Here is an 11,392-nt window from a genome sequence, read left to right as displayed (position 1 = left end):
CAACACATGTGTGTATTTCTGTATGGGAGTCGGAAGGAAGATGTTACCTAATTTCTTAGCTTGGTTCCTGTGAGATTGAAATGTTGTTCAGGAAATGTTCACTCCCCTCCCTCTTCCTTTTGGGGGTGAAGTAGACTTCTCTGCTTGAGTTTGGTCATGTGATTTGCTTCAGCCAATAAGATGTGAGCAAACGTATAAACAGGCTTTACGTATGCTTTTGTGTTTTGGCTTGACATCTTGTGCTTCTGCCACTGGCGTGACAAGAACATGCTCTGAGTGATCACTGGTCCTGGTTAGAGAGAGACCTGGAGACCCACAGACTGAAGCAGGGCTGCTCCAGCCAACCTGCAGACCTATAAAGAGAACACTACTTGTCACTGTAAGCCACTAACATTGGGAGATTACTTGTTACACAGCATTATTACTATAGTAAGTGACAAATGTAGTACCTCTCTAAACTTTTTGATCATTTCCAAATCTTACATATACGTGCGTGTATATATTTTTTACTTTTCTCTCTATATATTTTTACTTACCATATATATTTTTTATCATTTATATTTAGTTTTATTATTAAAAATGTCAGTAAGGGGGCTTCCCTGGTGGCGCAGTGGTTGAGAGTCCGCCTGCCGATGCAGGGGACACGGGTTCGTGTCCCGGTCCGGGAAGATCCCACATGCCGCGGAGCGGCTGGGCCCGTGAGCCATGGCCGTTGAGCCTGTGCTCCGCAACGGGAGAGGCCACAACAGTGAGAGGCCCGTGTACCGCAAAACAAAAAAAAAACAAAAAAAAAAACAAAAAAAAAAAAAACAAAAAATGTCAGTAGGATTTATCTAGGTGGAGAGATTATGGTGATTATCCATTTTGAATTTTCTTTAAAAACTAAAAAATCTTAATAAATGTTATATCTTTTATTTATTTATTTTTTTTGCGGTACGTGGGCCTCTTACTGTTGTGGCCTCTCCCGTTGCGGAGCACAGCCTCCGGACACGCAGGCTCAGTGGCCATGGCTCACGGGCCCAGCCGCTCCGCGGCATGTGGGATCTTCCCAGACCGGGGCACGAACCCGCGTCCCCTGCATTGGCAGGCGGACTCTCAACCACTGTGCCACCAGGGAAGCCCCCAAAATGTTACATTTTTAAAAAGGAGATTTGGAAAGTGGTTGGAGCAGAGTCTTATCCACAACAGTTGTAGGGAGACTTGGGTGCCACATAAGACAGAAGTCAACAGTTCTTTGCTTTTCACTGAAGTCTGCACATAACTTTGCAACTGACGCAGAGCCACCTGCACATGAAGAGCTTGGTTTGGGAGGCTGCCTGATGCCCCCAAGGGCCTGGCACGTGCCCAGGTGCCATCCCTAAGCAGAAGGGCCTTTCTGGCGCTGTGCCTGGAGGCAGTGGTAGAGGTAAGGTGACCCAGGGAGGAGCAAAGCTTGGCAGAAATGAGACCAGGACGCCCCTGGGTGTGGGGAGAGGGTGTACCACTGCCAGCTGCCTGCAGGAGGCTGTCAGAGGAAGTCAGGTCCAAGGTGGGGAAGTAGAACTCACCCTGCAGGCAGCTGTTCCTGATACCACTACACAGCCCCGGGGGCCAAATGTCAAATTTGGATCGGAGGGCTTTGGGGTTCCCACCGGCCTGGAGCCTACGAGCCAAAGCCCCAGAATCGCACTGGGCTTGCTTCCGTAACTCACTTTCATCCCGGAGGCAAATGGTGCCCTGGATGGGCCTCTGCTGCTCAGAATCAGGATGTGCAGCTGGGCCAGGACAGCTGTCTCTGAGCTGGGGGGCACTCAGCTGAGCTTGCCTGGGTCCAGACCTGGTGTGCTGGATCGTGCTCTACCAGACTGGCTAAGGCTGGGGAACCCTGTTTCCCAGACTCTCCTCCCCTAAGTGATTTTGGGTTAAAGCTTGATGTGAGAGGAACTTGTGTAAGATTTGGAAGGTAGCAGTAAAGCAGCAGCCACTACTCTGAGAAGCTCGCGAGGCCTTATACTACTGACACTGAGCACGGGTACCAGCTCATCCTTACTCCCCTCTGCCCTGTGTCCAGCTCACCTTCCCAGCTGCTGGCCCTGCTGACCAACCATGGCGCCAGGCCCCCACAAGTGTAGACATCAGCCTTGGCTTTTGGGGATGCACGGTGTTAGAAGCGGGCCCGGCTGGATGTGCTTCCTCTCCAGGGAGCTCCTACCCAACAACGCAGGCCTGGCAGGATAAGAAAAGAGATGGTTACACCTCTCTGGTCTCACATGCCTGAAGTCAAGGTCGTCTCATGACTGGTGTGAATGTAGTTAAAAGCCAAACAACAGGATGCAGGCCTGTGTAGGAAAGGCAATTAGCAAAGACATTTCTTGCATCTCTGTTTTCACTTATCTAATTCTTATCTAATTAAATAAGATGCTCCATTTACAGTAAAGGCAGCCACTCCTACAGACCTGGAGACTTGCTCAGCTAGGGGACTTTGTAGCTCTCACTTACAGGGGTATTTGTAACAAAAGTTCTTACTTTTGGTAAAAAAAAAAAAAAAAAGTTTTCCTCTAGAATAGAAACAGAACACAGAATTTTGACTTGTGAATGTGTAATTCTTCCTCCTTTTTGGTACCCCTTAGTGGTGCTGATTTATTCTTTAGCCCATGCGATGTAAAGAAAGTTACAGAACACATCTCAGAAGCACCTCTGGATTCTGTCTGCATTCACTGAGATGTCATCTTTGGACACTCACCCCATAAGCCCTCAGTGCTTCCCTATTAGCAGTGCCTTTTTTGTTGTTTCAAAATAAATATACGGGGACTTCCCTGTTGGTCCAGTGGTTAAGAATCTGTCTTACAGTGCAGGGGACGCCGATTCGATCCCTGGTTGGGGAACTAAGATCCCACATGCCGCAGGGCAACTAAGCCTGCGTGCCGCAACTACTGAGCCCACGTGCTCTGGAGCCCGCGTGCCACAACTAGAGAGAAGTTCGTGCAGTGCAACGAAAGATTCCGCGTGCTGCAACTAAGACCCGATGCAGCCAAAAAAAAAAAAAAAAAAAAAAAAAAAAAAAAAAAACCACGGTGGATACTCCCGAGTTCTAAATGTTTTTTTCTCCTCCTCTCCTCAGCCTTTCTCCCTCTTTCCTATCCAAATTGGCACGTGAATGCATTTGCCTCGGATAAGTTGGGGACAGGGGAAAGCTAACAGAAACCAGCGAGTGACTCCATTGTGATTGGCACCCAGGCCCCCTCAGTCTCATGAAAATGTTCTGGTTTTTATTTCAAAAATGTATAAAAAGGATTTCACAATACCATAGGTGCTCAGTTATAAATGAAACTGAACGGAAGAGTTTAGGATGAAGAGCAGCAGTGTCCTGACCACCGCCCCTCACCCCCATCCTACTTGCTCTGGGACAACCTCTCTGAACAATCCCTGCCTAGAGCTGCTCTGGTGGCAGCTGGAAGGCTACACGATATGCCTCTTCCTCTGCTTCTTCACTTGTCAAGTTAGGGAGTGACTACTGACCCTGCTGGGGTCCATGAGGACTTAGTTGATTTACACCACCCTCTTCTCCTCCTCTCCCAATGAATGACAGCTATGTTCTTTCCCTTTCTTGTGTTGGTTACCTGAGTGGAGTCTTTTAACACCAGGCAGGGCATGCCAACAACTGGGCTTCCTTCGAGGGTGGGTGGAAGGTGCCCCGATGCCCTGAGTCCCCGTTGGAGGAAGGCAATTCTGGGGCGTGGATCCCCTCTGTACTGATGGCCCAGTGGTCTGCCGGGGCAGGTGTTTCATAACCATCCCACTGCCAGTCCTCCTCGTGCTCCCCCACTCTGCTGAGTTCTGTGTCATGGCTCCCCCTGCCTCATTTCATGGTTCCATGTGGCCCCATCCACTTTCTCGTCTTCCAGAAAACTGCTGAAGTTTCTCATTCACTGATAACCATCCCTCGTGGGTACACTCCTTTTTTTAAAAAATTTATTTATTTTATTTATTTTTGGCTGCATTGGGTCTTTGTTGATGCGCTGGCTGCAGTGAACAGGGGCTACTGTTCGTTGCTGTGCGCGGGCTTCCCATTGCGGTGGCTTCTCTTGCTTCAGAGCACTGGCTCTAGGTGTGCAGGCTTAGTAGCTGTGGCGAGTAGGCTCAGTAGTTGTGGCTTGCGGGCTCTAGAGCGCAGGCTCAGTAGCTGTAGCGCACGGGCTTAGTTGCTCCACGGCATGTGGGATCTTCCCGGACCAGGGATCGAACCTGTGTCCCCTGCATTGGCAGGCAGATTTCCAACCACTGCGCCACCAGGGAAGCCCCATTCCTTCTTTATTTCTATCCTTTACTCAGTCTGTCTCTGCAACAGGAAAACCACATCAGCTTTTTAACAGGTCTCAAGACACCAAACAGAGGCTTGAGGTTGGCAGCCAGAGGCAGTCCAGGCAGACAGTCTACAAAGGGAACCTGTGCACGATCTTCTGATGATGGCCTGCCTGGGCCTTTCTGGGTTCCCTTTATAGATGTTCCAGACGATTCCATCCATTCCAAACCTCCTCGTGGCTTTAAAACAATTGCTCACCCCAGGGGCATTTGGGGAGTATCAAGTCATGTTTTAAATGGTGGAGATAAGCTGGCTGTTGGATGAAACCAACCTATGCGTCTCCTTCTCCCACGAAGACGGTCTCTCTGTGCATGAGTGGACACCCTTCTGCCAGCCTGGTCGGTCATTCAAAGGGCAACCAGTTCTTGTGAAGCCAAGTGAGAGTTTTGAATGATCCCAAAAATCTCTGTTAACACGTTTTCCACCTGTGAGTCTTGTGAAAATCCCATGAGGCTGTGTTATCCATTTTCCAAAGCAGACCAATGGCTACAGAGGGACTCTGCCCCAGTCTCTGGACTGACCCCAGGTGCTGAAGCTGGGTTTCTAGACAGGTCTGGCTCCATCGTCCTGAGCAATTCCCAAGCCACTGCCCCCGCTCTGCCCCATTCCCTGCAACCTGTGCACCCGCACCAATTCATGGCTGTCCTGGTTACACACTCATTTTCTACCCGTCAATCTTTGGGGACTAAATCTATTACCCAAAAATGTTGCCACGCCTGAGCAGCCATTGTGGTTCATTACGTGCAGAAAGCCTGAGGTAGCCCCACATTGTCTGTGGGAAAGAGGGGGGTACTATTCTCAGGGGCGTAGGTCCCTCTCCTCTGTGAGCTGGATTCTTGGATAATGCACAAACAAAACTCTGCAGGATAAAGCGTCACTGGCTCTGGTTTACTTTGATCTTTTTCCAAAGAGCTTTAATTAAGACTTTAACAGAACTAAAAACGGTCAAAGTGTAGTCAGGGCCCAAATCAGAGGTAACGAAAGCAAGCTGGATCCAGGATGAAAATGCTGCCTGGAAAATCCACAGCTGGGAGCAAACCGGATTCACCTGGGCTTGTGATGGGTGGGGCTCTGAATGAGGATGGGAGGTGCCTGGACAGGGGTGGGTGGAGCCTGGATAGGGATGGGAGGGGCCTGGATGGGGATGGGTGGAGCTTGGATGGGATGGGTGGGGCCTGGTTGAGGATGGGTGGAGTTCTGCATCTTCCATCAGTGATTAGAATAGGAGTAAGAGGAGGGCAGAGCAGGCATGTGAAAGAGGTGTGATTGAAGGGGAGGCCATGACCTTTGGACTTGAAACATAGCTCTGGCACTTTGCCAGCTGTATAAGATGAACAAGTTCTTTGCCTTGTCTCCTCATGAGCAATAGTCACCTTTTGTGCAGATCAAATGGTTGGTGCATGCAAATCACTTTGCACAGTGCCTGGCACCCAGATGGCTCTAGGACTGTGCTCTTTTCTTTCCTTCTTCTGGATTTCCCATGCTCTTTCCTTCCAAGGGCTGGGCAGTGCACAGGAATTTATGTGCGCATGCATGAGGCCTGAATGCACCTGGATGTGTCCTCCCCTTGGGGAAGGTTTAATGGACCAGAAGCCAGGAATCAGGAGACCCAGGTTCTGGCCCCAGCAGTGCCTCTGACCTGCTGCTGTATGACCTTCAGCTTTCCAGATGCAGTTGGAGGGTTTTAGACTAGAGTTTCCAGCTTCCTTGAGTCCAAGGAACCCTGGATCCACAAGAATGCCCCTACAAACCCCACAGAGTCCTCAGTTCTTGCCCCGTGGGTGTTGATGGTGGGACATCCCCTGCCCTTTAGCTCCCACTAGGTTGCCGTGTGTCACTCTCATGGCTCATGGGCCTCTGGCGGTGGGGGGGCCTGGTCACAGTCCCTGCCCACTGCGGGAATTTGACGCCCACAGACCAAGGATACATCTAGACCTAACCGAGGGTAGCCAGGGTGTGCCCATGGGGGAAAGCTGGTCTCCTCCCAGCTCTGGGCTGTGCCCATTGGAGCTGGATGAAGCATGGCTGCCTCACCTCCTGTGGCCAGCAGGGAGCAGCATCACACACCAGGCGTGAGCAGGGCCCTGGGTGGGGGTAAGAACAGGGGACTCTGTAGAGCTGGGAGAGGTTAAGACTGACCCTCCCTTCTGCCACTGGCAGTTCTCTGGCCCCATAGTAACTAGAAATGAGCCCAAGGGATTCTTTCTCCAAATACCCTTGGGCCTTCACTTGGGGCAGGCACACAGCACACAGTATCTGTCTTGGACCTGAACAGAAAGACTGGATAAGGATGTGCAGGGCCATCATCCAGCCACATCTGAGGACCATTCTGAGTCCTGGGGCACATACTTCCACCCAGCTAGCACCTGGCTTCTCCTGGCTGAAGGTAGGTGCTTAATTGGTGCTCCCTGGTGTGGCCGTGGAAGTCCTTCCTTTTGCTCCCCTAGTGACAAGCACACCGGGACGAAACAACCCTCTTCGGAGAGGCCATTTCACAGTTATTGGTTTCATTAGAATGTTTTTCTTTCTTTCTCATCTTTTCCTTTTTCTGGATGGGATTATGGCCACTGCTGCCAACCGTTCCCAAATCTCATGTCAGGTGCTGCCGACCTGCAAGGTTAATTGGGTCAGAGCCCCGTTGGGTTGCAAGCTGCCTGAGCGTTGTCTTGGACAAGGGCAGGCTGCTCACAGATTGTTCTTCCACAGTGATGGTGGCCTGTCTTTCCTGGTAAAATATGAGCTTCTGCCAACGTTGGTGCCCTCCAATCCGATTCTGGAAGGTCAGGGCTCGCCTGCTCAGAAGCTGGGGCAGGGGAGGGGGCGAGGACAAGGAAGTGACACCAGGCAGGCCTGATGCCCTTGACCCAGATGCTGCTCTGAGGCCCGCCCGCCTCTCAGGGGAAGACTGCACATGTGGGGGCAGAGAGCCCTGGGTTTGAATTCTTGCTTCTCGTCCTACCAGCCTGGTGACCTTGGGTGTGTCACTTGGCCTGCCCCAGCTTCAGTGGCCCCTTCTGGGAGATGGGTCCACAGCCATAGGGCCGTGGTGCAGGTGCACTGAGCGGAGGAGAGGCAAAACATCAAAGACACACTTAGTGCTAAAATGCCTTAGTTCTCTCTGCTCCCAGTATGGCCCCCTGGGCCTGGAATTCCTCCACTTTAGTGTTGAAGCCAGCACAGCACACTCCTCCGGGGTGGTCACCTGAGCTTAATGGTTTAAACAGCATGTGACCAGCCAGCCTGTTTTAATGTGGCCGCTACACTCTTTCCCCCCTTGTCTTCACCCCATTGGGGAATGTCAGCCCAGTCTGGGGTGAGTTGGCGTGGGGCCCAGGCTCCCTCTCCTTCACCTGACAATCACCTGCCAGCCCTTCCTCTACCTGCCCGGCAGCCTCTGTCCTGAGTCTCTTGTGGTGCCAAGGCTTTGGCTTGGGCTCTGGTTACAGCGGCTACCAGGGCGAGCCCTGATAGGAAAGCAAATATGTTTTTTTGTGTCAGGAAGAACATTGTGTGAAATAGGGAGGAAGCTGGGTGGGTGTCTGGCCTGGTTCTAGGTGCTCGGGAGACATCAGTGGACAAAATCAGACGGAAAAGTTGTGTGGGGTAAGGGCTGAGAGTGCAGCCAGGTAGGGCAGGGGACACTGCTGGGGAGGGGTTACAATATCAAATAAGGCGAGGCCTGTTAGGGGATGCCTCAGTGAGAAGGTGACATTTGAGCAAAGACTTGAAGGACACAAGAGAAGTAGCCAAGTGGAGACCTGGGGGAAGAGAGTCAGTGCAAAGGTCCTGAGGCTGGAGTGTGCCTGTGTGTTTCAAGCCCAGTGATGGGAGCTGAGTGAAACCACCGAAGGATTTTGGTTTTCACTTTGAATGAGATGGGAGGCACTGCAGGGTTTTGATAAAAGGAATGACATTACATGCTGTGGGGAGGTGAGGACAGAGAGGGTCGACCAGTTAGCAAGTGGTTACAGTAATCCATACGTGAGATGATGGTGGCCTGGACCAGGGTGGTTGCCGGGAGTGGTGAGAGGTGATTGGATGGGGGGTGTGAGGGAAAGAGAGGAGTCGAGGATGGCTCCAGGCTTTGGCCCAGACGATGGAACCTGCAGTGATGGGGCTGCCATCAACAAGGATGGGGAAGACAGTGTGAGGCGCAGGTTTTGGATGGAAGATCAGGGGTTCAGTTTTCAGTTTGGATGTCTATTAGACGATCCCATGGAGATACCCAGTAGGCATTTGGAGATAGGAGTCCAGAGTTTGAGAGGAAGATCCAGGCTAGGGATGTACAAATGGGAGTCATCAGTCTATGGATGGAATTTAGACCGTGAGACTGAACGAGGATGAGGGAGTGAGGGCATATGAAGAAAAGAGGAGGACGGAGGTCTGAGCCCTGGAGCCTTTCAAAGTCAGGAAGTCAAAGAGAAGAAAAGGAACCAGCCAGAGGGCCGAGAAGCTGCCAGTGGGGGATGGGACTGTGAGTAATGGGGGTCATTGCTGACCTTGACAAGAGCACTGTGACGGGCTGAATTGTGTCCCCCCAATTCAAATGTTGAAGCCCTAAGCCCCCTAGTACCTCAGAATGTGACTGCATCACCTTTAAAGGGGTAATTTATGGTGAAATGAGGTCACTGGGGTGGCCCTACTCCAATAGGACTGGTGTCCTTATAAGAGGAGAAGATTAGGACACACACGCACACACATAGGGGGAAGACCATGTGGGGACACATGCAGAAGATGACTGTCTACAAGCCAAGGAGAGAGGCCTCAGGAGAGACTGACGCTGCCAACATTTTGATCTTGGGCTTCCAGACTCCAGAACTGTTGAGAAATTTCTGTTGTTTTAGCCACCGAATCTGCTGTACTTTGTTATGGTGACCAGAGCAGACTAATTCAAGCACCTTCAGAGGAATGGTGGGCAAACCCCAAGTGGACGGGCTTAAGAGAGCATAGGAAGAGAGGGACAGAGATGGGAGAATGTGGAGAACTTTTCAGAGTTTTACTACAAAGAAGAGCAACGACAGGAGTGCTAGCTTTCAGAAGAAGTGGGATCAAGGGATTTTTTTTCTCCCTTTCCTTTAAAAACATTTTTTCTTCTTTTTTTTGACAGGAGATAGAACAGCTTGTTTTAATGCTGCTGGGAATGATCCCGTAGCCGTCACAAAAGTGATGATGTCGCAGGAGACAGAGGGCCTGTTGCTGAAGTGAGGACCATGGTTGGTGGGAGGGAGGGTCTGGTGCCCAGAGGAAGACCTGGCTCTGAGGCCCAGATGGTCCACCCGTAGAAAAGGCAGAGTTTATGGGAGCAGCTTATCAGGCAAGAAAGAGGATTGCGTGGCCTGCCCAGCACACGCTTCGGTTATCTCTGCCTTTCACTGTCTTTGTGGTTTTTTACAACTTGTAAGTTGTAGAACATTGATAATGATGCAAATGATTCCTGTCCATCGAAATGCAAATGAAGTGCGGCTCTTGGAAAGCAATTTATTACCGCCCTGTGGACAGACTGGTTTTGCATCTATTTGCAAATTCATTTCAGAGTCCTTTATTGTGATTCTTTCAATTCTCCTTTAAACCATCAGTAACATCTTACTAGTTTCCTCATTAATTAATGAATTAAATAAGACCTTTGGCAGGTGTTCATTTTATAGTTGTATGAGAGTCATTATTTTACCTTAAAAAAGTATCCTTTTGCAAGATGCCAATAGATGTGATGAAATAAAATTCTTATTTTATGGCAAGATGAGAAAAATTTAAGCAGAATTTTTATTTGCCTGTTTGGGCCTCCTCCCTCCCCTTTAGTGTGGACTGTGTAGGTGCACTAACCAGACCTCTTTAGGAGATAATCTTCCTTCTTAATCTTGGAAGGGGCCACGTGAACCATGACCCACTGCTTGCTTTGTACATGCAGATCTGGATTGTGTAAACTGTCAATAATAAGTCAGTTGATATATAAACCTTTGTCCAAAAACTTATATAACTGTGCTTTGACCTCTAGCAGGCAGAACAGTCCTCAGAGCTTTCTGAAAGACTGTCTCCTGGTTTATAATCCTCAGGTAGGCTGGAGTAAAATTTTCCATTTCTTTCTTAGATGGACTACTGATTAATCTTTTTGTTGACAGATGCTGGGTGTCTTTGTATATTCTCTTTTGATGGGTGAAAATTTCCCACGATATTGGAGCTTGGAGCAAAAGCAGACCCCCGCCGCATCCCTCCACCTCCTGAAACCCTTACCTGGAAAGCGCTGAGTGCAGGAGGGAGACGCGGACCACGTGGAGCGACTCTGTATGTGCGTCCATGAGCTGAGTCCTGGCCGGGCGATGGCCCAACCTTCCCGAGAGCGCCAGCCCCCTGGACCTGTGTGGGTGGAGGGAGCCTCCATTGTACTCTGGCTGCAGGTAGAAACATGATACAATCATATTTCACCCCCAAATCACCACTAGCCCAGAAATGCCTAATTTGGTTTATTTATTCATGTGACTACAACCCTGATGAAGGTGGGGCAATCCAGTGGGCTAGTGTGACCCCAAGGGGACAATGCCTCCCACACGAGTTCTGGCCCTGAGCCAAGCTACTCCAGGATGAAAAAAAAAGGCACTGAGCTCAGCCCCCAGCCCACCTCCCCTCCAGGACACCCTCTGGGACCCATATCTGGTGTGACCCTTCTGACATATATAAAAATGCCTCAGTGTTCCCGAACCTGGTTATATTTGGTCTTGTGCAGGCTTCTCAGAAATATCCACCTTACTTCTGGGTATACATATATATATTGATTTGTGGCCTATTCCAGTCCTTAAAACTCTACTCAATTTTTCAGGCTTGGACCAAGTGCCACCACCTCCAGGCAGCCTTACCAGATTGCTCACAGATTGAATTCACTGCTCTCTCCTCTGTAGCTCAAGTCCCCTTCCCACCTTGAGTACATTTAGATGTTTAAATTCTGTTTCCTCTATTAGACTCACTCATTCATTCATTTATAAATCCATTTGGCTGAACTTGACTGAGCCCCTGCCATGCACAGGCCTGGTGCCTTCAGGTGCCTGTATCCCCAGGCAG

Source organism: Stenella coeruleoalba (assembly GCF_951394435.1).
Source record: "Stenella coeruleoalba genome assembly, chromosome: 15".
Taxonomy (NCBI): Eukaryota; Metazoa; Chordata; class Mammalia; order Artiodactyla; family Delphinidae; genus Stenella; species Stenella coeruleoalba.
The sequence above is the reverse complement of the archived record's forward strand: the minus strand, read 5'-3'. Positions refer to the sequence as shown.